The sequence below is a fragment of the Rhinoderma darwinii genome, chromosome 5, assembly GCF_050947455.1.
Source record: "Rhinoderma darwinii isolate aRhiDar2 chromosome 5, aRhiDar2.hap1, whole genome shotgun sequence".
Lineage (NCBI taxonomy): Eukaryota > Metazoa > Chordata > Amphibia > Anura > Rhinodermatidae > Rhinoderma > Rhinoderma darwinii.
The window spans coordinates 257,153,206-257,159,349 of record NC_134691.1 but is presented as its reverse complement, the minus strand read 5'-3'; the positions used below and the strand labels follow the sequence as shown (position 1 = coordinate 257,159,349).

Here is a 6,144-nt window from a genome sequence, read left to right as displayed (position 1 = left end):
AAACCTTGTGGGTGGAACTAGAAAGGGAGGTAATCACTGAAAAAATTACTTTTGGTGTTATCTATAGGCCCCCCAATATAACTGAGGAGATGGAAATTCAGCTTTATAAATAGATGGAGCGGGCTGCACAGGCGGGTACTGTAGTGATAATGGGAGATTTTAATTACCGGGATATTAATTGGTGTCATGGTTCGGCTTCAACTGCAAAGGGGAGACATTTCCTCAACATGTTGCAGGAAAATTTTATGGGCCAGTTTGTGGAAGACCCGACTAGAGGTGAAGCTCTGTTGGATCTGGTCATTTCTAATAATGCAGTTCTTGTTGGGAATGTCAATGTTCGTGAAAACCTCGTTAACAGTGATCACAATATAGTTACATTTTACCTATACTGTAAAAAACAAACACAGGCTGGGAGGGCAAAAACATTTAATTTTAAGAATGCCAATTTCCCCAGGATGAAGGCTGCAATTCAGGATATAGACTGGGAAGAACTAATGTTAAATAATGGGACAAATGATAAATGGGAGATTTTCAAATCTACTTTGGGTAATTATAGTGCAAAATTTATTCATATAGGTAACAAGTATAAACGACTAAAATTAAACCCCACATGGCTTACACCTTCTGTAAAAAGGGCAATAAATGACAAAGAAAAGGGCATTTAAAAAATACAAATCTGAGGGTACATCTGCAGCCTTTGTAAAATATAAAGAGCTTAATAAAATCTGTAAAAATGTAATAAAATTAGCAAAAATACAAAATGAAAGGCAGGTGGCCAAGGATAGTAAAACAAATCCCAAAGAATTCTTCAAGTATATAAATGCAAAAAAACCAAGGTCTGAACATGTGGGACCCCTAGATAGTGGTAATGGGGAGTTGGTCATAGGGGATAAAGAGAAGGCAGAGTTACTAAATGGGTTCTTCAGCTCTGTATATACAACAGAAGAAAGATCAGCTGATGTAGTCGGTGGCAGTGCTGTTAAAATATCAGTTGATATACTGAATTGGATGAATGTAGATATGGTCCAAGCTAAATTAAATAAAATAAATGTGCACAAGGCCCCGGGACCAGATGGGATACACCCTAGAATTCTTAAAGAGCTTAGTTCAGTTATTTCTGTCCCCCTTTTCATAATATTTAGAGATTCTCTAGTGACTGGTATAGTGCCAAGGGACTGGCTCAGGGCAAATGTGGTGCCTATTTTCAAAAAGGGCTCTAGACCAGTAAGCTTAACATCCATCGTGGGGAAAATGTTTGAGGGGCTATTGAGGGACTATATACAGGATTGTGTGACAAAAAAATAGTATTATAAGTGACAGCTAGCACGGTTTTACTAAGGACAGAAGTTGTCAAACCAACCTGATCTGTTTTTATGAAGAGGTGAGCAGAAGCCTAGAGGGGGCGCTGTGGATATAGTGCTTTTGGACTTTGCAAAGGCATTTGACACGGTCCCTCATGGACGTCTAATGGGTAAATTAAGGTCTATAGGTTTAGGAAGTATAGTTTGTAATTGGATTGAGAATTGGCTCCAGGACCGTATCCAGAGAGTTGTGGTCAATGATTCCTACTCTGAATGGTCCCTGGTTATAAGTGGTGTACCCCAGGGTTCAGTGCTGGGACCACTATTATTCAACTTATTTATTAATGATATAGAGGATGGGATTAATAGCACTATTTCTATTTTTGCAGATGACACCAAGCTATGTAATATAGTTCAGTCTATGGAAGATGTTCGTGAATTGCAAGCGGATTTAAACAAACTAAGTGTTTGGACATCCAGTTGGTAAATTAAGTTTAATGTAGATAAATGTAAAGTTAAGCACCTGGGTACGAACAACCTGCATGCATCATATGTCCTAGGGGGAGCTACACTAGGGGAGTCACTTGTTGAGAAGGATCTGGGTGTACTTGTAAATCATAAATTAAATAACAGCATGCAGTGTCAATCAGCTGCTTCAAAGGCCAGCAGGATATTGTCGTGCATTAAAAGAGGCATGGACTCGCGGGACAGGTATGTAATATTGCCACTTTACAAAGCATTAGTGAGGCCTCATCTAGAATATGCAGTTCAGTTCTGGGCTCCAGTTCATGGAAAGGATGCCCTGGAGTTGGAAAAAATACAAAGAAGAGCAACAAAACTAATAAGGGGCATGGAGAATTTAAGTTATGAGGAAAGATTAAAAGAATGAAACCTATTTAGCCTTGAAAAAAGACGACTAAGGGGGGACATGATTAATTTATATAAATATATTAATGGCACATACAAAAAATATGGTGAAATCCTGTTCCATGTAAAACCCCCTCAAAAAACAAGGGGGCACTCCTGCCGTCTGGAAAAACAAAGGTTCAACCTGCAGAGGCGACAAGCCTTCTTTACTGTGAGAACTGTGAATCTATGGAATAGTCTACCGCAGGAGCTGGTCACAGCAGGGACAGTAGATGGCTTTAAAAAAGAGTTTGATAATTTCCTAGAACAAAAAAGTATTAACTCCTATGTGTAGACATTTTTCCCTTCCCTTTTCCCATCCCTTGGTTGAACTTGATGGACGTGTCTTTTTTCAGCTGTACTAACTATGTAACTTCTGAGCAGGTCTTCTGGGGCTGAACGGTGCAAGCGTCACGATGACGCGTCACTTGCATTATTAAAAGGTGCTGATTGGCAGGGCAGAATGACTTGCCCCGCCAATCAGCGCCTTTCAATAACGGTAGCGGCGCGATTACGTCATCATGCCGCTAGAGTCGTTTAAAGGTGCTGATTGGCAGGGCAATTAATTCTGCCCTGCCAATCAGCGTCATTGTAAGCATGTTTTGCATGTAATTGTACCTGCGCTCTATAGATGCAGGTAAAATTAGTGCAGAAGGGGTGGCGGCGGCTGGTTTCAGTGGCACCGCCGCCCCCTCAGAGGCAGAAGGCCGCCGCCTGAGGCGAGATGCTCATCTCGTCTCATGGACGGTGTGGCCCTGTCTGTCAGAAACACGGTATACTGCAATACATTAGTAGTTTAAAGTAAAGTGATTAAAGCTATAATATACATAGATTTAACTGAAAAACTAATTTTTTATATATATAATTTACAGCAGTACATAATTATCCTATTTATGAGAACACATATTAAAATAACAATGGTGGTAATAATTATAATAATAATAATAATAATAATAATAATAATAATAATAATATTATAGTGCTGTTATGAACTGCCGCAATGGTTTGTGTTAAAAAAATGTTTTAAAAATCCATTACTAATATCAAAGTACACCTAATATCAAAGTACAAAATAAATAGCATTAACGAAATATGTACATACATATAATACATACTGTAAATGTAAACATCTATATAGTACTTTGCTATCTCCCTAACTTGAAGTAAAAATTCAGACCACAGTTGTAGTAAGCAACATGAAGAATGCGCTTGTATTAGAAGTTATACAGTCTTGCAGAAAATTTAGATGAAATACGGTACCAGGAAGTCAGTGCAATGTGACAGAGGACTAGAAGCTGAGCGGGGTGTGCTGTGCTGGAGCTGCACATGTTATGCTGGCTGCAGGTACACGCTCACCGGGTCACATAGACTTGTATTCTATGTATAGAGAATATATGGACACTTTATTCTGATTGGTGAATGAACATGACTGTTGGTAGCAGCATAGGAAATGCAAACTACAGAAAGGGGTTACAGAAGATCTATGCAGTGGGGCTTATATACACACAAAGGAGTGGCCATGTAGCATGTGTACGTTATATATATATATATATATATATATATATATATATATATATATATACACTAGTATAGAAAACCCGTTACACGGGTTTACTAGCAAAAGGAATGATAAGTATTTGTAAAAAATATTATAAAAAAAGGTGTATTTTGAAACCTAATTACCAAAATGTGAAACCTAAGAAAAATGCGAAAGCGTTTGCTGAATAATAGATTATTCACCCAGGGTAAAGGTATAATGTAGTAGCGTTACCTGCAGTCCTATGTAACATCACAGATAACACAGTGATAACTCTCTGAGTACAGATGATGTAGATGTTACCTGCAGTCCTATGTAAAGCTCCATTCACACGACAGGGTCTGAGTGTCGGCTGATAAGGGCCATTTTGGTCAGTTTTTCTCGGCCGTTTTGCATCTGTTCCGGCCCATGTTTCTGTTTTTAACGGCCGATTTTGTCCCGTTTTGCATCCGTTTTTTTCTCTATCCGTTTTAAAAACGGATGAATTTCATTAGTAACGCCTCTGCACACGACCGTTGTGCCACTCGGGCCGTTTTTGATGGCGTCCGATAGTCTTCACGGACCCATTCACTTTAACGGGTCTCCGATCCAAGGAAAGATAGGACATGTTCTATCTTTCCTCAGTTCACTGACGGGACTTGGCCGGCACACACGGTCGTGTGCGTGAGGCGTCAATTTTCTGCCACACACTTTCCTCTGTAGAAAATGCCACACACTGCCCTCTGTAGATACTGCCACAGCCCCCCTTGTAGATAATGCCACACACTGCCCTCTGTAGATACTGCCACAGCCCCCCTTGTAGATAATGCCACACACTGCCCCCTTGTAGATATTGCCACAGCCCCCCCTGTAGATACCACACACTGCACACTAGATAATGCCACACACTGCCCTCTGTAGATACTGGCACAGTCCCCCTTGTAGATAATGCCACACCCTGCCCTCTGTACATAATGCCACACAGCACCCTGCAGATAATGCCACACACTGCCCCCCTGGAGGTAGTGCCACACAAACCCCCCCCCACCCTGTCGGTAATGCCATACAGCCCCCCTGTAGGTAGTGCTACACAGCACCCTTGTACATTGCCACCCCTCTACCTTCCTCTAGGGGACCGCTGCAGGAGAAGTCCTTGATTTCAATGTCCATATATGGACAGTGAAGTCAGGGACTTCTGGATCAGACACACCGGCCATAGCGCCGGGGATTCCGCTTTAGAATTCCCTGACGTCACTGTCCATATATGGACAGTGACGTCAGTGACTTCTCCTGGAGCGGAATCACCAGCCACAGCGCCGGAGATTCCGCTTCAGAAGTCCCTGTCCATGTATGGATAGTGACGATTTACGTCCGAAAATGCGGCTCGATAGCGTCGGCAAACATCTGCCAATTCATTTGAACGGGTCTTCCGATGTTCTGTTCCGACGGTAATTTTTTTTACGCCCCGCTTTCAAAAGGCAAATAGACGCCCGCGTCAAAGAAGTGCCTGTCACTTCTTCAGACGTTAAATGGAGCCGTTTTCCATTGACTCCATGGAAAAACAGCTCCATTTACGTCCGTAATTGACACAGCGAAAAAGCGCCTCAACATGCCATGACGGCTGAAATTACGGAGCTGTTTTCTCCTGAAAACAGCCCCGTAATTTCAGCCGTTACGGACGCTGCCGTGTGAACATACCCTTACAATGGACGTTGCAGCATGAAAAAGTACAAAATGTTGACGCGCTCCATTCACTGTAGGTGTCAGCTGACACCCAACACTAACGGCCAGGAACAGCAACCGCTGTGGACATGTCCTATCTTTTGCTTTTTATGGTCCGTGCTCCCATACTTTGTAAAAAAATAATAAAATTGGTATCGCTGCCTACGTAAAAGTACAAACGATTACAATATAGTGTCATTTAATGTGCACGATAAATGCCGTAAAAAGATAAAAACATAAAACAGCAGAATCGTTTGTTTTTTTGGTGAAATTGAAAAATGATCAAAAAGTCGTTTCTATCAAAAAAGTAAGACCTCTCACTGCTCAATCGACGAAAAAATAAAAATGTTATGGCTTTCAGAGTGTTTTTTTTTTCTAAAAAATAGTATTTTCTTTGCAAAAGGGGCAAAACATTCAAAAACCTATATAAATATGGTGTCGCCGTAATCGTATTGACCAGCAGAATAAAGTAAATTGGTCGTTTTTACCGCACGGTGAAAGACGTAAAAAACGAAACCCAAACGAAAATTGAGGACGGTTTTTTTTTCCATCTCCACCCCACTTCGATTTTTTTTTTTTTTTCATTTCCCAGTACATTATATGATACTTTAGATGGTGCCTAGAAACTACAACTACTCCCGCAAACAACAAGCCTTCACACCACTCCATTGATGGAAAAACAGTTATGGCTCATAGAAG

General features: G+C 41.0%; 1 protein-coding gene across 3 annotated transcripts in view; it reads left to right on the top strand.

Annotated features, from left to right (window-relative positions):
* Nucleotides 1-3,467: 3,467 nt before the first annotated feature.
* Nucleotides 3,468-6,144, top strand: part of TPK1 (thiamin pyrophosphokinase 1) — a 682,711-nt gene continuing 680,034 nt past the window's right edge. For all 3 annotated transcript variants that reach the window (XR_012847973.1, XR_012847974.1, XM_075828584.1), the window contains exon 1: nucleotides 3,468-3,551. The gene's annotated coding sequence lies outside the window, so the exon portion shown is untranslated. The remainder of the gene's footprint in view (nucleotides 3,552-6,144) is intronic.